The 22,853-nt window shown below is 43.1% G+C and overlaps 1 protein-coding gene and 1 long non-coding RNA gene across 2 annotated transcripts in view; one reads left to right on the top strand and one right to left on the bottom strand.

Moving 5' to 3' along the window:
- Positions 1–22,853, top strand: part of HTR1F (5-hydroxytryptamine receptor 1F) — a 159,991-nt gene that overhangs the window by 53,884 nt on the left and 83,254 nt on the right. Inside the window, exon 2 of the mRNA XM_084841697.1 lies at positions 22,692–22,794. The gene's annotated coding sequence lies outside the window, so the exon portion shown is untranslated. The remainder of the gene's footprint in view (positions 1–22,691; positions 22,795–22,853) is intronic.
- LOC146349782 (uncharacterized) lies at positions 9,580–12,447 on the bottom strand. Its single transcript, XR_014788819.1, has 3 exons — positions 12,248–12,447; positions 11,490–11,679; positions 9,580–10,028 (listed from the first exon to the last, which is right to left on the bottom strand). It is a non-coding gene; the product is annotated as an uncharacterized LOC146349782 (long non-coding RNA).

Genomic DNA, 22,853 nt, shown 5'->3' with positions numbered 1-22,853 from the left:
TAAATTACAACGCATTCTGCTTTCTTGCTCTTCACTTGCAAAGTCCCAGTAAATTACAAACCTACAGTAGCTGGATGAGTGGTTTGAATATTAAAAAAGGCATCTGTTGTAACCCTCTCTTAGACTGCTGACTGAACAATAAGTTATCTAATCGAATGAAAGGAAAGTGGTCTATTTATTTCACAACAATCTAAAAACAATTCTGATGTCCTTGATGTCACTAAAAAAAAGAAAAACCTTCCTTAATCTCAGATGCTATGGATGGGTTACAAGCTTGTTGATGGAGCACATGTTTTGTGTACAGAAAGTCCCATACTCAATCCCTGGTATCTCCATTAAATGGCCAGGTAGTAGAATGGGAAAGGCCTCTAGTGGGAATCCTAAAGGGCTGCTGACAGTCAGTGTAGACCAGCCTACCCCAACATGCTTCCTTCCAGAGGGGTTGGACAACAACTCCCATAACCCCCAACAGCATGGCCATTGTAGTCCAACACATCTGAGGAACGTCAGATTTGGGAAGGGTGGCACAGATAATACTGGGCTAGATACACCAATGGTCTGACTCACTATAAGGCAGCTTCATATAATATGAAAGAACATAAATTAAAGACCCTTTACAAAAAGAGGAGACAGATAAAGCTCTGATACCGTTATGATAGCCTGGGGTGCCATTTCAGGGTTCAGTGTGACATAGGAAGAGTTGTGCTGGATCAAACCAAAGAGCTATCTACTCCAGCATTGTTTCCCCACATTGGCCGACTATATGCCTATGTGGAGCTCACAAGCAGAACTCAGGTGCAATAGCACCTGCCCTATCATGTTCGCTAACAATTGGTATTCTACAGTATACTGTCTTTGATACTAGAGGCCATATGTAGCCATCAGGACTAGTAGCCACTAATAAGCTTATCCTCCATAAATTAGTAAAATCCCCTTTGAAAGCCAGACAAGTTGGTGGTCATCACTACATCTTTTGTTAGTGAATTCCATAGCATAACTATGCACTGGGTGAAGAAGTACTTCCTTCTTCCTACGTTGAGCTTTATTGGATGACCCCAGGTTCTAGTATCCACTTTCTCAGTACCATCCATAATTTAATACACCTCTGTCATGGCCCCCCTTACTTGCCTTTTTTCTAATCTATATTCAAGACTAAACTGCAATAACATAGAGTATTTAAGAGCATTTGTTGTGTTTACTTTTTATATTTCATAAATACCGGAGATATAGGTGCTCATGATATACATGTTCACATGTGGTCTGAAACACAGTGGGGCAGGAGTTGACTGGTTTCTTCCTGCCCTCCCTGAAATGTGTCCTCATGATAGCACCTGAAACATATGCTTAGTTAAACCTTAGTTAAACTCAAGGTGTCTTATGAGGGGACAGATAAGGTTTCCTCCCAGAAAAGTGGATTTCCCCCCCAGCCTAACAATGTAGTTCTTACAAAGTAGTCAGCTTGAGAGTGAGCTTCAAAGTGGAAAAGTCAATGCCAGCTCTAGGTTTTGGAGGGCCTTTGGTCAAGATGTCTTCAATGGGCCCTCTCCCTCAGTCTACCTTCTCACCAGTATTGTCACCTGCTCCTGCTCATCTTCGTCATCATTGCTACCACCTGTTTGCTTGCATGCCAGAGAGAGCCAGTGAGCATCCAGACCGTAGCATCTACTGCTCCACATCACCTACAAAATTATTTCCAGCTTGTTGTTCTGTGGCTTTAGGCATGCATGCCTTTCCTACCCCACAACCTTTTTTTACAGACTTTTTGTCTTGTAGTATCATTAAGTCCCATATTTTCCTGAACCTCTGAGCTCTCCTTGCGGTGCAAAAAACAGAAATTGATTTGTATTACTTTGCTTTTCGCAGGCCTGAGATCACAAACCCTCAAATCAGGGCATCCTTGAAATGTGTTGAGCCATGGATGGCTCAGATAACAATTTTCTTAGCTTGGATCTACCAAGTAGTTGGTAATTCCCCAATATCTAGCACAGATAGCCTCTCATTAAGAGGATAATGTGAGAATTGGCTCTCAGGGTCTTTCAGTTCATTTCCTTCAACCAAAGCTGGGCAAGCTATAAAAAGTAGTCTCTTATGGCTCTTCCTTGGAATTCCTTTATACCTTGATGCTATATAATGAGCACTAGGGCCTTTCAGACCCTGCTGAAGTGATAGCCACCAGTTTGGATGTCTTTAAAGGGGGATTCCACTAATTCGTGGAGGATAAAGCTATCAATGGCTACTAGTCATGCTGGCTATATACTACTTCCAGTATCAGAGGCAGTATGCCTACATACACCAGTTGCTGGGGAACATGAGTGGGAGGGTGCTGTTGCACTCATGTCTTACCTATGGACTTCCCACAGGCAGCTGGTTACTCACTGTATGAACAGAATGCTGGACTAGATGGGCCCTTGGTCTGCTCCAGTAAGGCTCCTTGTGCTCTTAACCATGTATAACCACAGCCCATGGCATCAGAATTGCCAGTGTCATCTAGTGGTTAGAGCAGTGATAGACAACCTGGTGCCCTCCGGATGTTTGAGGCTATAACTCCCATTATCCCTGACAATAGGCCATTCTGGCTGAGGCTTATGGGAGTTGCTGTCCAAAACATCTAGAGGGCACCAGGTTTCATATTCCAAACTCAAATCCTCGCTCAGTTACAACACTCACTGGGTGATCTTGGGCTAGTTACTACCTCTCAAACTAAACTACCTCATAGAGTTGTTGTAAAGGGGAAACCCTGTACATCATCCTGAGCTTCTTGAAGGAAGGGTAGGATAAAATATGTAACAAGAAGGATAAGTATGCAAGCATGTAAATCCATAGAAGTGATGTCTGCTTATGTAATGCTACCTAGCGCACCCCTTGCCTCCACCAGCACCTTCAACTACCTCCTGCCAGTAATGGCAGAAATTCCCCTCCCTGATCAATTGCTGTCCAGTAGCTGCAAAAGGTTCTCACTAGCAAACCACATCACTAACCACCATGGTGGTCTTTTTTACTGATGAAAATGAGTTGAGATGCTTAAAAAGGTTTGAAATACCATCCCACCTTTTGGAATACCTTTTTTGTACTGCACTTTGGGGCAATAATTCCTTGTATACACGAGCATGTGCATGAGGTCTTTTAAACACAATCCTTCCAGGGACAAAGTAGGTGAAATGCTGTTTTAAGCCTCTTCTCATGAGAGTGAACATGTTCTGGCTGCCATTGGCCACTCTGCTTCAAGGAGTGGGAGAACAGGAACTCAGAGGACATGATGCACGATTCTTTCGACAGCCAACCACATCCGTGAACATTCTGTTTTCCACCATCCAAAAGCCATTTCACATTATTCTAAGAGTTGTGCAGTTGCTTAGAAACACTGAACCTTGAACTAAAAGCTAGGAAGAAGAGAAGTCCTTATTACTATTGAAAAGCCACTTGATTTGAGAAAGCTGCCTTCTTGTAGACTGCAAATTAATACCAGGTGGGAAACTTGGGGCTGCTGGTTTCCTTTTCATGTTGTCGCAGATTTGTAATGACCTTTGTTTAAATGATCATTTCTATTTATTTATGCCTCATTTGTTCACACCATCACAGGGACTGGATTAAATTTCAAACATGCTAGTCATCTGGGGTAGGATGGTGAGGAATGGCCATGGCTTCTTCCTTTTGGTAATGGCTTTGCATTAATTATATTGACTGACATGGCTGACGCAAATTTATGGGTACGCTAAAAAAAATGCAATGGCATTGTAATTCTAGCTCTAATTTTAGCAGACAGGAATAAAACACTCAGAGCTTCAGGGATGAGTCATTGGGTCCCACTTTGGGCTTGCCTTCTAAAAGAGTTGACTTTTAATGCACAGCTCATCGTGGTGTATGGCAAACCGTGACAGTTTGCCATGCACGCCATGTGCCATTTGCAACTGGATTGACATAACAAGTCAAGCTGTTTTGAAAATGAGTCCCAAAATGAGTTATGTGAAATAACCCTTCCACAAGGGAAAACTACTACTATTACTATTATTATTGTTGTTGCTTTTATTTTTCTGTAAAATCTTCAAAGCACTTCACACATATTACCACATTACATTCTGCAACAGCCTTCCCCAACTTAGTGCCCTAGGGATGAGTTGGACTACAACTCCCATCATCCCTAGCTAGCATGGCTACGCTGGCTGGGAATTATGCCAGCTGCAATCCAATACATCCATGGAGCACTAGGGTTGGGGAAGGCTGCTCTACAATCACCCTGTGAAGTATATCAATATTATGACCCCATATTGTATAAGGTTCACAGCTCAGACTAGCTACTACACTACTCTCAAAATGCCAATGAATAATATTTGGCAAATAAGCCAGCTGTAAAGTTCTATGTTGCAATGTATGATCTAAGGCCTGCCTTATTCCAAATGGCCGCACTGCATAGTGTAAGAGGCACATGTCTAGGATCCTTTGTTTCACAGTGGTCAGTGGGCCACATATCTTGGATTGTAGGTAGTCACATGCGACCCAAGACTCGCATTTCTTAGTATCCTCTGTGGCAATGAAAGGGATTCTCCTAGCTGCACATCTCTGAGATCTTGTACAGTTTCATTGGTACCCCTGAAATCTTTGCCAACCAGTCACTTGGGTTGTTTCTGCAGTTGGGCTAGCCCTGATGTTATCCACATGGAAATATCTACAACAAAAGGTATTTCAGTGTGATCATATATAGCATCATGAAAATTAATTATCTTTCCATTAATTACACTGTTATTCTTAGTAATGTATCGGAAATCATTCACTATGGGGGGGGTGAGAAAATTGGGGACAAACTATTTAATTTTCCTTTGTTATGTTGCTTGATATGTTTTAGGCATACTTGTCACAAACAGTGAATTAAGATTAATTTAAAAGCCCTTTTCTAGAAATGCTCTTCTCATTTTTGATTTGCATGTTTACTGCAAGTGGTATCTCGCATTTGCAGATAGCTAGTCTACTGTGAGCCAATGTTCTAAGAAGAAAACCATCCAAAGTTTGACTGCATGTGGAATGGTTCTTTCTAGTCCAAAGAACTCATATGCAAATATGCAATACTTCAGTGATATATTAATTCATGTGAAGCTCAGCTCTGCAAATTGCCAAGGTTACTGTAGTCTCAGTTCAGTTGAAGGGAAGCAAAAGGACATTAATTCATCATTTAGAACAGGGCTAGGCAACGTGGTGCCCATAGGCAACAATAGGCCTCACAAAGCTTTCTTGGCTCCCACCAAGGTGCCCTACACCTTCCAATTTAAACACACACACACACACACACACACACACATACACACTTCCTTATCAGCAGCTAGGCTTGCTGTGAAATAGGTCTCTGTTGATGCTGAAAATTGTGGGTTCAAAGGAGTTGTTTGGTGTGTTGGGGATCAGACCACTCCTCTGACTTGTACTCAGTCTTTGGGGCAGGTTTCTTGTCCTTGGCCACACCTCCCATGGCAGCCATTTTGTGATGGTGCCCAGGACAGTTTCTCAAATTGCAAACTGTGCCAATGGCCCAAAAAGGTTGCCTATCCCTGACTTAGGAAGATGTACTATGCATTGTTTGTGTACTGACTAATGATGATTCCCCAGCCTTGGCTTAAACCACAAAGACCATATATACCTCTAGATCAGGGGTGGGGAACTTGTTGTTAGACTCTAACTCCCATCAGTCCCAGCCAGCATGAGCAATGGTGAGACATGATGAGAATTGGAGTCCAACATCGTCTGCAGGGCCGCAGGTTTCCCCAATCTAGATCCTGTTAACTGGAAAAATTGAAAAAAGCTTCATTTGTTTCATAGTTTTATCCTTCTAACTTTGTCCTAAAACCAATATCTGAAGTGATTATTCATGCCAGAAATCTACGTGTAAAAGATTCCTGGGCTTGTTTCTTGAAGCACACTCTTTCCGATAGTTGAGGGGTGCTATAAGGAAATGTCTGTAAGGCCCTTTTCTCTATTCTCTTCTATCTTTACTCCCTATTGTATTTCATGGACATTGTCCCTGGGTTTTCTGGTTCTAGATTTGTTTCTGCTTCTCCTTTCTGCCGTGTAAAATCTAGTCATCATGATGTGCAGTCGTCATGATGCAGGCTTCCCTACCTCCCCTCCACTTCACTGCCTGCTGCCTCTTGCAGAGGCAGGGAAACTCACTGTATTGATGTCATGTTATATGTTCAGTATGGGGGTGGGGGCAGTGCCGGCTGCAGGTTTTAGAGGGCCCGTTGGCAAGCGACCCTTAATGGGGGCCCTCCCTCAGTAAGTCTATCTTCTCACTGCCATTATCACCAGCTGCTATCGCTCCTTATCCTCTTCCTCATCATTGCTCCCACTTGCTTGCTTGACTGGCAGAGGCCATAAACAAGTAGGCAGTAGCATCTACTGCTCCTTCTTCTTCTTGTGACCTTTCTATCTTCTTTGGCTAGAAAGACACAGGAGTTAGGAGTGGGCTTTTTCTGCCGCTTGCTTTATTGAAACTTCTAGGAGAACAGAGAAGCACAAAATGGAGCTCGCCTGGATCTGTTTGCAGGCTGCCCTAAATAATCAAAAGGAGAACAACAGATCACAGCCACACTCAATCACCTATAGTCACAACAACACTAACACTACACTTCTCACCACCATTGTTGTCTGTGCCAGAGTGAGGGGCAGCTGAGCAAGCATCTTTTAATTTCATTGATCTTACATTCCAGGTTCCTAAACAATATTGTTCTTTACAGCATCGGACTTCCTTTTCACCACCAGACACATCCACAGCTGAGTGTCCTTTTGGCTTTGGCCCAGCTGCTTCACTCTTTCTGGTGCTACTTGGACATTCCCTCTGCTCTTCCCCAGTAGTATATTGGACACCTTCCGACCTGAGGGGCTCATCTTCCAGCGTCATCACTTTTAGCCTTGTGATACGTTCCATGGGGTTTTCTTGGCAAGAATACTGGAGTGGGTTGCCATTTCCCTCTCCAGTGGACCACATTTTGTCAGAACTCTCTACCATGACCTGTCCGTCTTGGGTGGCCCTGCATGGCATAGCTTATGGCTTCACTGAGTTACGCAAGCCCCTTCGCCACAACAAGGCAGTGATCCATGAAGGGGGGACACACTGATGGGTAATGGCTAAGAGTTTATTAAGCAGAAACAAGCTAATAAAGCAAAAGAATGCAGAATAGTAATGGCAGCAAGACAAAAGTGAAAAACTAGATCATAATGCTGACACCTCTAGAGTTGCTGGGAACCCTGTCTTAAGGACAGCAATAAGTGCAACTCGGAGAATGGGCTGTGTTTACGCAGCACCTCTGCAGTCGGCCTGTGTCGAGATTCTCTCTTTAAAATGTCTCAAAGACCTATATAGTATTACGCTCACACCTAACTGGCTCTACTCCAATAGCTTCAAGAATGTTTATAGATTCCTACAAACTGAGAAAACTAGTCCTAGCAATTGGCAAGCAGCCAGCCCAGATAACTGTACCAAGATGTGGCAGACCTTGAGCTTTAGCCAAAGGTAAACACTAGCTGCTTCCCAGGCAGATAGCTGGGGCTGGGAAAATAGCAAGAAGAAGAGACATAACACAGAGGGCCCAAGCCCAACCGGAAGTCCAGGCACAAAATTGGACAATTGTGGCGCACCATAACTCCTCAAAATGACAATGGTCTTCCACATTTTCATTACGCACACACTTTTGCTATTTTGGTTTAAAATAACAAAATAACAGCCTGACAAAGAAGTTGCTTGCTGACTTTGGTTGGTCCTTGTTAATATGTGGACTGAGCCTGGCTGCAGAAAAGCCTTCTCTGTTTGGAAAAACTGAAGGATTGATTGGCGTCCTTTTGCTTCTTTTATTTCACCCTTCTTAAGTTTCTTATGTTTTTGGCTGCCTGATTTGTATTTATAGCCAGACATGGCAGTATGGAGTGTGTGTGTACTTGTACAAGACATTTACATGTAATCTGGGGCCTATAAATCAGCAGTACTGGCTGCCACTGATCCTGGGATCAATGTCTCCGTTTGTTATCATGCTTTATCCCTCTCCCTCCTGCCTATGCACAAGGAACTCTGGGACTGGTGGTTCTTGACAAAGCATGTCACATAGGAAAGCACAAATCTTTCAGCCTCTCAAACTACAAGTCCCAGTTTAAGTACACAAGCACACTCCCACTATTCAAAAGAAAGGCCTGAACTCGCTGTTCAGAATGTTGCTTGCTCTGGAGTAATGTGGTTGCAGCCTTGGCTGGGGAGCGGAGCTGGATCTCCAAGATCCAGTAAAGTGTATCCTTTTCCCCAACCTCATCCCACCCAACCCCATGCTTGGGGCCTACATCTAGTTCTGCCCTAAGATACAGAACGTTTGGACCTATGTTACTCCACACTCCTGGAGTGGAACCTTGTGCAAGTACTGTTGTTTTAATGTTTTAATATGGTTTTATTGCTTTTTTGTTTGTATATATTATATATTATTTATATATCTTGTATATTTACTATTATATGATTTATATATTTAAACATTGTCTTTATTTGAACTGCTGTACACTGTCTTGGTGGCATTTGTGGAAAGGCAGTATATACATATTTTTAATAAATAAATAAATGCTGGGGAGTTTGGGGGCACAGGGTTTTCCCCATTCGCATCTTGAAAGGGTGGACATGAGGCTATGGCTACTCTTTAGTAACTCATTGCCTTCAACTGCACTTTGCTGAGTACAGGAGCAGAGAGGGTTCAGGAAAATTTAAGTTTCCGGATCAGCAACTGTGCGCAGAAGACTCCTGCTGCCTCCGCCTCTCTTCAGTTGCCCATTGCTCTGTCGCGGCCATGGTGACGGCTGCTTTGGAGGAACACAGCCAGGCCTCGTCTAGGAACATTTAGACCTCCTGCCTGTCTTTGTTTCCAGCAGTTAGACTACTGAGCAGAGGGTGGGGATTGGAAGACTTGTCTTCTCCCGCCTGCCCACCCTTGTCCCCAGCAGGCGGCTAATAATTCCCTGGAGTCAGCTGGGGGTGGGGGCCGAGGGAATGCCACACACTCTCCTCTTTCCCTCTTCTCTCACCTCCCTGCCTCTTGGCAGTTTCCTCCCTTCACTGTTGAGAGATCCTCAAAAGCATAAGGAGGGTGGGCAAGGCCGTTGCTTCAAAGCTCCACTCTTACAAAGCTAGGAAGGGCAGTGATGCCTCCTGGCAGTTTCAGACATTCAGAATAGCCTCTTTTCCCCATTCACAGTAGCAGAGTAGTGCTGTTTCAATCATTCAGAATAGAAAAGCAGCTTATTTACATTCACAGTAACTGGCCTGTCTTTCCCATTCATAAAAGCACAGTAGTGCCATTTCAATCATTCAGAATAGCGAAGTAGCTTCTCTACATTCACAGTAGCACTTTTGGGCACAGGCTTCTTCCCACTTAGCACTACTTCCCATTCACAAGCATAGCCATTGAGATCATGTAGCAAAAACTGCAGTTTTGCTATTCCAATCGGTCTGAATACTGCCCTAGCAGCTTTGCTCTTTCACAGAATGCAGCCTCTTTTTCCCATTCATAAAAGTGCAGTTTTGCTGTTCCAATCAATCAGAATACCACAGTAGCAGCTTTACGGATTCACAGAATAAAACCCATTCATATGAGCGCAGTTTTATTCTTTAATGTTTCACAATATCCCAATGGTGGATGAGTGGGGAGAGGGCTTAATTCAGTGCTTAATTTAAACTACGGGGGTTAATTCAGTCTTCTAGTAAACTTCCCCTGAGCATGGGAGCATGGATAGGGGTGGGGACAAGCCACTCTCATTCGCTGAGCAGCATCTACTGGTTGCTGATGTTCAGTTGTACTCCGCCCACCCAACCCCAAAATATGAGGGGTTCAAGTGCTGTGTGACCCATGAAAGTATAGGTACTGTATACTTCACTTTTCTTGCTTCATGTGCTGCTGATGGACCAAAGCAATTTCATAAAAATCTGGATATAACAGAAAAGCACTTCTCATTCCGTTTCCATATAGATCTGGCCCAGGAGAAGAGTTAACTCCTATGCACCTCAGCAGCCTTCAGTTCTACAACAAAAAAACATGTGGGTTGTGTGAATAAGCAATATATTACTACTGGTAGTCCGAAATATTTGCAGGGTGATGCCCACATACTTAGAGTGCTACACTTAACAAAACTTTGGCTTATGGGTAAAACCTGATAAATTATCTACCATCAGAGAAAGAGGAGATTTGAAATATAACTGTGTGCTGCTGCTAAGCCTAATTTGCAATCAACCAAAACAGATGGGGAAGATGATACTGGAGGGCAGGGAAGTACATATACTGATTAAGGAAAGCAAACCCCCCCAAAGGGCTGAAGGAAAGATTAGTCACTGAACTGTTGGCAAGTCGGGGAATCAAACTAGAGAGCTGTAAACTTAGATATGACAACAACATCCCTACATGGCCTGGGGCAAATTCCTTAAATTCTGTTCTTCCATTCCTCGTCTGGGGTAATGAAAATAATTTATCTCTCAGGACTACTATTTAGAATTAATTATTCTTTATAAAGGCACTTTGTAGATGGAAAACCCTGAAAGCAATAAGATGTTTAACCAATCCATCTTCAGAATACCTTCCCAAGTCCCAAAACTCTTTTGACGTAGATTATCACAAAGCAGGCTTGAGTGAATGTCAACTTTTAAAACCTTGCTATGGGTTTTAATAGGACTGTTATTGTTCCTATTACTCCGAATATTCACCCATTTTAATTTACAGGGCAAAAGGAATGTTTTCAGGTGGGCTATAAATGAGGAAGAAAACCCTCTTGCAAAGTAATCCTCTGCATGTTTACTCTGAAATAAGTCCCACTGTGGTCAATGGAGCTTATTCCCAGGAACGTTTGCATAGGATTACACCTTTAATTAATGAGAAAACCTCTTAATTCATGAGAAGGATTACTTTTTTTCATCTCATTTGTTTCCCATATCTGCTGCTATTTTGTTTAATTTTTTCCCCTGGTTAGGGCTTGATGTTCTACATTGCATTTATTATTTCTTTGGCAGTCAGCCATATCACCCTAACAGCTTAAAACAGTGAAAAGCTATTGTAAAAGTACATAACAGAATTCGTTATTTGCAACATCACTTTTGCATGTGCCTGTTCTCCCCCCACCTCTGTGCAAATAGAAGCAGCAATGTGGAGGGAGGGGGAGTTAGATCAGGAAAATGGTATGGAGTGAAAGTGTTAAATATCATGATCGAATTTAGAGCCACAGTGATCCTTCTAAGTAAAAAAATAAGAATGTCAGCAGATCTGATCACAGACTTCCCATGTAACGTGTAGTCTGGCCCATAGACATGAACAATAAATTAAAAATGTAATGTAGACCACCCAATATGTGGATGGCTCTATACACCAAGGTATGTGTGTTGGGGGGGGGGAGGTGTTATCTATTAATTCTGGTCCAGACTGTCATGTATATACAAATATGCAAAGGTCCACACCACTTTTTTCTGTCTAAACATGCATAGCATTGCTCCTTACCTATCTCATCCTCCCCGAACCCTCGCTGCACGACACCAGCTCAGGTACAGGCACACACAACAACCACCATTTTTGCTGTTGCTTCTCTCCAGCCTGACCAGGTCCTCTAGGGGTGTTTAAGAGAATGTTTTCCGGGAAGAACCCACGCAGGTTGTCTGTACCATCTTCCCATAATAGTCCTCCCAGACAGCTGGGTTTAAGGGAGGAAGCAGAAGAGAATAATGGCAGGAACTTGTATTCCATAAAGCAGAGTGTCGAACCTCAGGCCTGGGGCTGAGATCTGGGTCTCCGGGATTCCCCAGGAGGCCACACCCCCTTTTGATGGCCCTATCTCCTTCCTCCTAACACTGATCGGTGGTTTCCCAGATTTTGTGTATTTTTTTCCCCAATGATCAAAGGTTGAAATGTCTGTGCTGAGGCTTAGTTACTGGCAGTATGAGCTTTAAGATAAAATATGCCAGTATTTTGACCCCATTCCTTTTGCCTTTAGCTCTGCCCCTTTTGCCTTCGGACCTGCCTACCAAAGTGGGAATGGGAATCTTGGGAATGTGGCCCCCAAGAGCTTCTCAGAAATGGAATTTGGCTCTCGGGCTGAAAATGATGGCATTATTTGATATTGCTGCCTCCTGTTAAACAGGCAGCTAGCAGAAAAAACAAAAGGCAGAATGGAATGAGCGTTTACCAGTCCCACATACACACAAAAGGCTAAAAAAGAGACCATACCTTTCTTTAGTGAATAAGAAAAACAGTTTACTCACAAATATTCTTGCACATACAAAGGCAGGCACAGTGTAGGGTTTCAAAGCGGGTTGTTCAGTCCATTTCTTTGTGTTCTATAATACTGGCAGGAGCAAGAGAGCAAGCCACGTACTCGCAGCAAAGGAGGATGGCTGGGGGGGGGTGGGGGGGTGAAAGGAGAGGAACAGGAAACCAATCACAGGAACACGCTGTATGCTATAGAGATCCAAGGCTAGCTACGTCTAAATTCCCATGAACTAACTGCAACACTGCCCCCTTCCTGTAGTTTGTGGACAAGGTTGCAATATTCCCAACAGAAGGAGGATCTGCACCACCGCCCTAAAGGACTGGGGGGATAGCGGGGGTGGCCTTGGATCCATAGGATCCAAAGCCCTCCCAGTCCCTGAACACGGCCTCAACAGTAGGAATAAACACTATTTGTTTTGAACTTTTCATGAGGCACTTTTGAGAAAGGAGGTAAGTAGACACTAAAAGATAGATGATTAAAGCATTGGCAAAAAATAAAATGAAAAATCATAGACCTGATTACCTCTCTTTTTTACAGTTGTATTACTGATTTCTAAATGACAAACTGTTTAATATGGCACACAACTTGAATATTATAATTACTAATGGCATCAAACTACGAAGAGTACTAATAAAAAGCACTCAATGTTCCTCTTATTAAATTATAAGTATTGAAAAATGGCTCATGTCTTTAAGATAAAAATAGAATTGCATTGAACAAGCCATATACATATGTTAAGGGCGATAAGCCAAACTTAAACAGTTTAACTGATAATTCTTAAATTTATATTTAAAGTGAACCTACTGAATATTGAACAAATTATTTATCAGATAGATAAACAAGTAGATCCCATTGGGTAAGCACAGCTTGATATTTTCTGGAGATTTCTGGCCAAAGTACGTCAATTTATTTTTTTAAAACTGGACTCGAAAGATTAGATGTGTCACGGGCTGTAAAAATTATTCTATAACCATAAAAGTATGCTATCAAATGTCTCTGATTTAAGCCAAATTAAATTTACTAATGGTTTTGATATATGCAAAAATCATAGCCCAGTAATAATGCAAAGATACAACTGGTCCCCCTATGCCTGGCTTGATCATTTGTTACACACACACACACCAACACTGAACGAGCCATTGACACAGCTCTGCCAAGGACTTTCTGCCACCCTTTCAATACATACCTATTTTGTAAAAGGGCAGTTATATTTTATGTTATTTTATTTATTACATTTCTATACCACCCACTAGCTGAAGCTCTCTGGGTGGTTCACGACAATTAAAACAATACAATATAAAATGTAAACACTTCAAACTACAGTATAAAAGCACAAACCAAAATAAAACCTAGCAGCAATGCAGAGATTTAAAATACAGTAACAGATTTAAAGCAACAGAGCTAAAAGACTAAAATGCCTGAGAAAATAAAGAAGTCTTCACCTGGCTGGTGCTAGAAAGAGCACATAGGCACAGGCAAGCCTCTCTGGGAAGCTCATTCCACAACTGGGGTGCCACAGCAGAAAAGACCCTCTTCTCGGTAGCCACCTGCCTCATTTCCTTTGGCAGAGGCTCCTGGAGAACAACCACTGAAGCTGATCTTAGGGTCCAGGCAGGAAATATGGGAGGAGATGATCCTTCAGATGACCTGGACCCAAGCCGTTTAGGGCTCTGAATGTTAATACCAGTACTTTGAACAGGGCCCAGAAATGGACTGGCAGCCAGTGCAGATGGAAATATGCTGGCATAATATGATCACATTGGCCAGACCCCATTAACAGTCTCACTGCAGTGTTTTGGACCAGCTGAAGTTTCTGGACCATTTTCGAAGGCATCCTCATGTGATTGGCAGTCAGAAACCACCTGGACAAAACAAATCCTTAAGAATCTTAATTGAAATCCAATTGACTTCAAAGTGATTAATTTGGGCTTGATTGTACCCACAACCATTATTTCAAAGGTTAACATCACTAATGAAAATACATTAACATTATAACAGATGTTTTGTTGCTAAAGTGTTTTTTGAATGACTGAGAAATGTGTTCAATGGAGAATTTTGCTTCCCAATCCTCCCACAGGTCAAAACAACTCCTGATAGCCCAAGTATCCTCCGCTGACCAAAGACCTATTCCATACCGTTTCGCCTTGGCTGCAAATGCTGGCTAACTGCTTTGGTAGGCCAGTCCATTGTCCTGCTAAGAGCATCACTTTTTAGTCCTGAAGATGCTTCAGTTTTTTGCATAATGATGCAAAAGTCAGGGACACATTAGGAAATCCAAAGGACCTGAAAAGAAGCCCCTGGGCCTTATGTTTGAAGGCTCTTCTGTCAGCTCTGGCACACTCTTGGTCAAAATCAGACAACCAGGTCTTCTCCCATGTTTTCTTTTTGCACTGAATATCTGCAAGAATTATAACCAATATGAGAGAATCCCAAAGTAAATGTTTATTAGTATATATCTCATGACTTTATGTAATGGTATAATGGTTTGGAATTATAATGGTATAATGGCATGGAATAGTATATATGAATTTAAAAAAAAAAAATCTCAAAGTTCAGGATGAACCAGTTTAAGATGCGAAATTCTCAAAGTTCAAGATGGACCGAATTTAAGATTGGAAAAATGAGACACTGGGAGAAACTGAAATGGACAGATTCAGCCATGCCTACCCTACATCCCTATGATCTTGCATCGATCCTACCAGAGTTCCTTTATCTCAGAGGCAGTGGTGCAGAGAAGAGCATCTCTAGATCCATCAGCATAGCAGGGGTTTTGTCTTCCTGTAAAGAGTGAAGTCCTGCCCCAAGCCATATTGTGACCCACTTCTGAAATTTGGGAGAACTTTTAAAAGCAGTTTGTGATGAAGGACTTATGTGTGTCTGTGTGTCTTCACTTAAGAAAAAGAAGAAAAAGAGGAATGCCTTGGTATACCCACATAAGCACTTTTATATGCCTGAAGGGTCTCTCTGGACTGAATCCAAAAGCTACAGTTCCAGGCAAGCAATACAGAAGTTGGAACAGACCATGATATATCTGAAAATACCATATTCTCCCTCCCCTGTTGTGAGAGAAGTCAGAGAACAATCATGTCCTGCTCTAAAGTAATAAAAGATCGAGAAATAATGTGTGCCTTGGGTAAAAGAAATACTATATATGTGTCAACAAAAATGAAACAAACAGTTATATTTACTAAGTAGACACATACAAATGTGATCAAGCACAGCATGTAATCTGTTGAAGTGATTGGCTGACTCAATGGCCTGTTCTTGATCTTCCATCACCAGGAGTAAAGTAGTTCATGAAGAAAAGTAGGCCCTTACCTTTAGTGAGGGAGACACACACACCAACATTTGGTTCTATTGTCACACTCTCTTTACTGTTAAGCTGTCTCTACCCTCCTGTAACGTAAGTCCATTAGATCCAGTCCTGCTCTCTGGGGCAGCAGAAAACAAGTCTTTGCCCTCTTGTATGTGACAGCCCTTCCAGGTTTTGAAGAGTACTATAATTTCTCCTCTCAGTCATCTCTCCTAAAGGCTAAATATACCCAGTTCTTTCTACTTTCCCTCATAGGACTTGTTTTCCATACCTCTAGCCATCTTCATTGCCCTCCTCTGAACCCATTCCAATTTTTCTACATCCCTACATGGAAGATAAGGCTATTAATGGCTACTGATCATGATGTCAATATATTACCTCCAGTATCAGAGGCAGCATGCTGGGGAACATGAGCAGGATGGAGCTATTGCCCCTATGTCCTGCCTGTGGGCTTCCCATAGACATCTTGTTGGCCACTGTAGGAACAGAATGCTGGACTAAATAGCAGGGCTCTTCTTATGTTCCTCTTATTATAATGTGGTGCCCAGAACTTGACACAATACTCCAGATGAGGTCTGACTAGTGCAGAATAAAATGGAACAGTTAACTTAATGTGACTTGCAAACAGTGGTTTTTGATAAGCTAGAGTGAGAAGTGTTTCATCTATCTGACTCCTGGACAAGCTCTGCTGAGAAGGACAGGGTGGCTGTACCTTTATGTCCCACCCGTGTGCTCTAGTAATTAGTGTCTTAGGCTTATATATGAGGAAATCCCATACTACCATTGTTCACAGACAACCTTTGGCAACTCACTGAAATTCATTGTTCATTGATGGCCTTGGACAATTCACTAACATGGCTTTGTATTTAAGCAATAGCCTGGAATCTATAGATGACCAGGAATGGCATGTAGGCAAACAAATAGAATTCTATGGAGGTGAGTGATCAGACTGGTGGAGGAGGGATAAAGCACTCCATCCCTCTCTTGTGCCAAGATAGGAACCCAGTGGGCTGTCGGAGGAAGGAAGCCCCCACAAGCATGCCCAGCATAGAAATGTGGCAGGCTGCTGCAAGAGGAATGGAGCTCTCCACCCCTCCTCTGCCAGCCATAGCAGGCTAGTAAAGATTTTTGGAGGCTAGTAACTGATGTGGGTTTATTTAACAAGGCTGCACTACCATTTCTCCTAAGTTATCTCACAGGGTTGTTGTGAAGATAAAATGAGAGAAGCCCATATCCTGAGATCCTTAGAGAGTAGACAGGGTGCAAATGTGCTAAATAAAATAAATACTTATGGGTATAAAGTGTTTTTTCTTCAATAGTCTTGGGATGGGATGTCATACAATACACATTTCCATAGTCTTGGGAGAGACCCATAGTTCAATGTTGATTTCTTAATAAAACAATGGTTGCCTGGATATGTCTTATTACTGTAGAGCTTTTTTCTAGGGCTGTGCAGGGACCCCTCGATAAGACTCGGAAGCCACTTTGTGGCTTCAGAGGTGGCGCAATTAGGCTCGGGCTGATTCGGGGGGGGGCCCCGACCCGACTCGGCCCTGAACCCGAAGCAGGATTCGGATGGCCAAACCCCACTTCAGGTCCCCTCCAACACCCCCAGCTCCTTACCTTGCCACCACCTCCTCCTCCATCGCCGCCTCCTCCTCCTCCACTGCTGCCTCCTCTGCCGCCGCCCTCCGCTGCCGCTGCCTCCACTGCTGCTTTCTTCTCACCGTGGGCGCTGCCTTCTCCTCCTCCTCTGCCACCACCATCATCGCCACCACCAGCTCCTGAGGCCTGGACGTGCACCGGCTCTTATTGCAGGGAATCACCATTTTTAAATGGCAACTTCTAGGAACTTCTGACAGTGGTGTTGGTGGTGGAGGCAGCAGCAATGGAGGTGGTGGTGGAGGCAGCAGCAATGGAGGAGGCTGCAGTGGAGGTGGTGGCAGCAGAGTTGGGTGGCTCAGGTAAGGACCTGGAGGCACCAGCGTGGCTGGGCCAGGGGTTCCGAAGCTCCAAAGCGCACCGAGCATTTCGGGGAGCCCCTGACCCTCTCTGGGTCACTTCATGCCCCCTCCTCTTCACCTTGGAAGAGGCTCAAAGTGACCTGAAGCAGCCCGCTTCAACTCAGGCTTCGGGCTGAAGTGGTGCACTGCCCTACTTTTTTCCCTCTCGCATTAGGTTTTAACTAGAGTTGTGCACAGATGGCCTCTCAAAATTCTCCACCTTATTTGTGGGCAGGGAAATTTGGGAGATAATTTCACCGAATTTCTCCAGGGGAAGGAGAAATTCGCAACAGTTTCTCACAGGCAAGGCTCCCCATTGGCAGACTTGTAGCACAGCTTCTTTTGTTTTTGGTAAGGATTTTGCGGTTTTCTGTGCTGTAACTGTGTTGGCAGGCTGGCCCCCATTTTGCATCCACCATAATGCAGGTGTGGGGGAGGAGCAGTGTTGTGTCAAGTTCCAGGGATGAGGTGGAGTTGTGCTTTGCCAAAATCTGTTCTCCAATTTCCAGAGAGTTTTTTTTCCCCATGAAAGGGGCTTCCATTGTTCCCTCTCATTCTCAGGACAGTCTATAATTTAAGCTGAATTTCTTTTGGTGGTGTTTTTGAGTTTACCTGATCACAGCTGGCCTCCCAGGCTGGCTGCACTTCCTGATCTGAAAATTCCTCCCCCCAAGGGAGGAATTAGCTCATGATGCCTTCCACTGGGCTTCAATTGAAGTCTAGGGAGCTGAGGAGGCTACCGGTGGCCATAGAGATGATCATACAGTGAAAGACAGGATGCTTGTGTAGGGATGTCAGAGAAATCCACTGCAGATTCAAATGAGGCCGGATTCTTTGGAATCCAGCCTCAGGAATCCACAGCGGATCAGTACCACTTACCTCTGCTCCAGGAGGACTGGAGGCGGAATGGCACTCGGCTGCTTCTTGCCAGCCAGAGCCATTCACCTCCTCCCTGTCCCTGCCGATTGCCATGTCTTAAAAAAAAAAAAGTGATCGGGAGGATGTGCCCATAGACTTATATGCAAATAGAGTCATGAATCTTGCGTATAAGTCTATGTGTCCATAGGCTTATATGCAAGATTCACTGCTCTATTTTGCATATAAGTCTGTGGGCACATGCGATCAGCAGGATGTGCCCATAGACGTATATGCAAAATAGAGCAGTGAATCTTGTGTGTAAGCCTATGGACACAGAGACTTACATGCAAGATTCATGACTCTATTTGTATATATGGGCACATCCTCCGGATCGCCTTTTTTTTTTTAAGACATGGCAATCGGCAGGGACAGGGAGGAGGCGAATGGCTCTGGCTGGCAGGAGGGAAGGTAAGCACCCCCAAGCCAGTTCCCCCCACCCCGGAATCCAAGAGGGGCAGAATCGCTCTGGAGGATTTCAGGGGGGAGGAACGGATTGCCTCCCCCCCCCGTTGATTCCCCACCAGAATAGATGGTGGGGAATCCATACACCCCTACACTTGTGCTCATTCCTTAGTCACCTCCTAAGTAAGGGAAGCCCAACCCTTGAGAATTTCTCTCAAATTTCTTCAGTATTGAATTTCTTTTCGAAAGCAATTTCTCTTCTATCAAATTAAATCAGAATGGTCAAAAAAAATGTGGGAGAAATTTTCGGCACAGCACTAGTTTTAACTGGAGATCAGATGCTCAGCATGGTCCTAATCATATTACTCAGAGCTCATTGAAATCGCATGGTTTTGTGCTTGTATTTTCTGGAGCTGGTTTCTCACCTTCATTTTCAAGGAAGGCTCATCCAGGTTTAGAGGGAGCCCACCGCACCCCACCCCTGCCTAATTTACAGAATTTTACAAGAGGCCCAAACATTGTAGTCTTCCATTTGTTTTCCCACTACATTTTCCTTTTTTTCTAACCAGAAAAGAAAGATTAAAGGGGGAAAGATGGAATGCCCGCATAATGGTTTCTGAGTGCTAGCACTCAGAGCCCTCCATCTGAACGCACTCTCCGTTTTTCAGTGTGGTGTCGAAGAGGGGGATATCCTTGTAAGAATAGCTTAAGAAAGGGACCAGAAATGAAACAGCCATTGGCCATGCTGGTTGTGGATTATGGGAGCTGTAGCACTGCACATCTCGAGGGTGTTGGAGAAGACTGTTCTAAAGCCATTACGTGAAACTCTGGTGAGGCTGTAGTTGGAATACTGTGCACCCTTCCAGTCATCATCCACAATGATGATGGTATCCTCTTCTTTTTTTTATTCTTGTTTCCTATTGTTATGGTACTAACCCACAGTGTTGATAATTCTCATGCTGATGTAGTCTAAGGCTGCAATCCTATAAACACTCACCTATGAGTAAGTCCCAATAAACTCCATAGGACTTACTTCTGAGTAGATGTGCATAGGATTGCACTGTTAATCACTTGGCTGGTTGGTTTTTCTCTTGTCTCCTGTCAATTTCTCAGTATTGCACTTCCTAGAATATTAACATCCTTGGTTCTCTCAAGTGACATAATTTATAAAAACATCATTGAGAATTAAGGCAAAATCATTTATGTATCTGCATACATTTACAGTCAAATTAATATGTATTTAAGACATATGATTCAAAGTAAATAATTTTAGCTGCAGTTTCCCATCTTAGAATAAATATTCTGTGAATTACTAAATGTGATAACCAAAATATTGGTGTTAACATGGTGGGTGGGTGTATTATTAATTACAATTTGGCTGAGCAAGTGAAATTCAAGCTCCTGAAGAAAAGGGCCATTTCGGGAGATACCATGAATTCCCTAATAAGTTCAGGGGGGTCACCATTATCAACAGCAGCTTCTTTCTTTCCTCTCCCAGAAGCCAGCCACCATTTTATCACATGATGGGCTGGAACAATGCCGCACCCAGGCCATTCTGTGAGCTGGGCTATCAAGAAAGGAGCTCTGCTGTTGTTGCGAACAGTGGCAGCAAAATAAAAATAAGAATTTTCATTGCACCCTCTTACAAAGCAGCAAACTGCCCCATCCCCTGCCCATGTTCTCCACTTACAAATGAGGTGGCAAATGTGGGGAAATTTATAACAGCTCTGGATTTCTGCTTAAAAATATTCCAATGGATTCACTGAGTGATCGTTAAGCTAGTCATTTAGTGCTGTGTGTTGGTGTTCCTGTTATAAAATGGAACCAGTGTCTTCTAAATGATAGAAGTGAAACATAGTGAATATATGTGTGTCATATGTTCTTGCCTTGCCATGTGGTGTCAGTGCTTTGGTCACATTGCATGTACATTTAAAAGTTCCCATTGTATACTCGAGTTTGGATTGTCGACCATAGTTGACTAGGCCATGGTGTAGAGCTAGGGATGTCGCGAGTGCAGTTCGGGGTTCGGGAATTCATCGAGCAACCCCCGCCCGCAACCCCTGAACTGTGCCCGCCGTGACGCTGTCCTTGTTCGCCCCCCGCTCGTGCCCGCTCATGCTCCAAAGTACTCACTGCAAACCCGTTCGGTGGGCGCCACCATTTTCACACCTTTGCTTTCTAGGAAAAACAGGAAGTTTAAAAAATGCCCATATTTAAATATGCACAGTTTGGAGCTGGGAAAGCTAAATAAGTGCAATATTAGAGGTATAATCCCTCTAATATTGCGCTTATTTAGCTTTCCCAGCTCCAAACTGCACATATTTGAATATGCGCATTTTTTCCTGTTTTTCTTAGAAAGCGAAGGTGCGAAAATGGCGGCACTCACTGTATAGGTTCGCAGTGAGTGCTGTAGTATTCATCGAACTCGTGGGTGGCTCGAGCACAGGTTCGGGGGGGAAGCGAGCAGGGACGCTGCTTTGGCGAGTGCACAGAGAACCAAACTAGAGTGAGTTCTTACATCCCTATGTGGAGCTGCTCGACACTGGCCCTAGGGTGGCCACTTGCACTTCACCAGAATACAGGAAATGCTTATATATATATTTCTTTGATTTGTACCTAACCTTTCTACCAAAAAATGGTACTCAAGGCAGCTGGCATTCAATGCTTCAGCAAGAAAGGCGAAAAGAGGACTCAGGTTTACATAAAATTTCATATGCTAATTTAGTCTTATAGATGCAAATTTAGAAATAATTACTATAATTTAAAGAGAAATAAAATAGATCTCACCATAGTGGGGAAGACTGACCAGGTGACTTGTGTGCCTCACTCAGTCTGCTCTCCAGGTACTAACTGTGCATGGGCAACTTCAGGTCCCATGCTGTGTCTTCTTATAGTCCTTTATCTTTAAATTGGACTGGACAGCCCTTCAAATAGAGGATGCCTTTGAATAGAGGACTGTCCTCTGACAATCCTTCAAATAAGAGGACTGTCCTCTGTAAAGTAGGGCACATGGCCATCCTAAGCCCCACACACGAGTGCACACGAGTGCAATGTTGCAGGATATGTTTTTTCCATGGTGTTGTTGAATATTGCCAATGGGATTTCAAGTTATTACTCTGTACGTCTGAAAAAGCTTCTACTAACTTCAGGAGTTTTGTCTGAACACGTTTCATAACACACACCAGAATTTCCCTCTCTTCATGATGAAGGTGTAGTTTACATTGGTGTTATTTTTATTTGAAATATTAAATGCTCCACTACAAAGAATCTAATCTTCAAGTAGTCGGAAAAGTAATGGATGCTGTAATTCATAAATGTCACCTAATTTTATGACTGCATTTATCCAGAACCATCTGGGGCTAGACAATTCCTGTTGAAACACAGCAGAGTTTATGTAACAGAAAAACATTAATATTTAAAGCATTATTCTGTTGCAGTGATGAAAACTCTGTAATTTTCAGGGGAGTTCCTGCATTCTGAGTTCCCTTGGTAGTGCTACATGAATAAGATAGATTTGTTTTGGAAACGTTTCTATTCACTTCAAAGCTTGAAAAAAGTCAATATTAAAGCTGAGAATATTTTTAAAGGATGCTGAATTTGCTTTGGACATAATGAGTTGGATCCAAACTTAGTCATACTAAGGTTCACTGAAATCAATGGAACTTAAATTAGTCAGGACTAACTTAAGTCATTGACTAAGTCTGGATCCAGCCTAATTTCTTTGAGATAATACGGCACAGACACTAGAAGATTACATATGTATTACCCTAAAATGGAAATAAATTTGTTTGTTGTTTTAGTACCATTTTAAAAGAAGAAAAATCAAAGCCACCTGAGAAGTCTGGGGCCTACCAGCACTAGAATGCTTCCAGCTCGAAGGCTTCTGCCACTAACAGTCAAAAGGTATTGTGCAGCTATTCTGTTCTTCCTTAACAGAATGTTTCTGGTAAGAAAAGTTGAAG

Source organism: Heloderma suspectum, chromosome 3 (genome assembly GCF_057233095.1).
Source record: "Heloderma suspectum isolate Gila_16-S chromosome 3, 16-S_ref, whole genome shotgun sequence".
In the NCBI taxonomy this organism is placed as follows: Eukaryota; Metazoa; Chordata; class Lepidosauria; order Squamata; family Helodermatidae; genus Heloderma; species Heloderma suspectum.
This window is presented reverse-complemented; position numbering and strand designations above follow the sequence as displayed.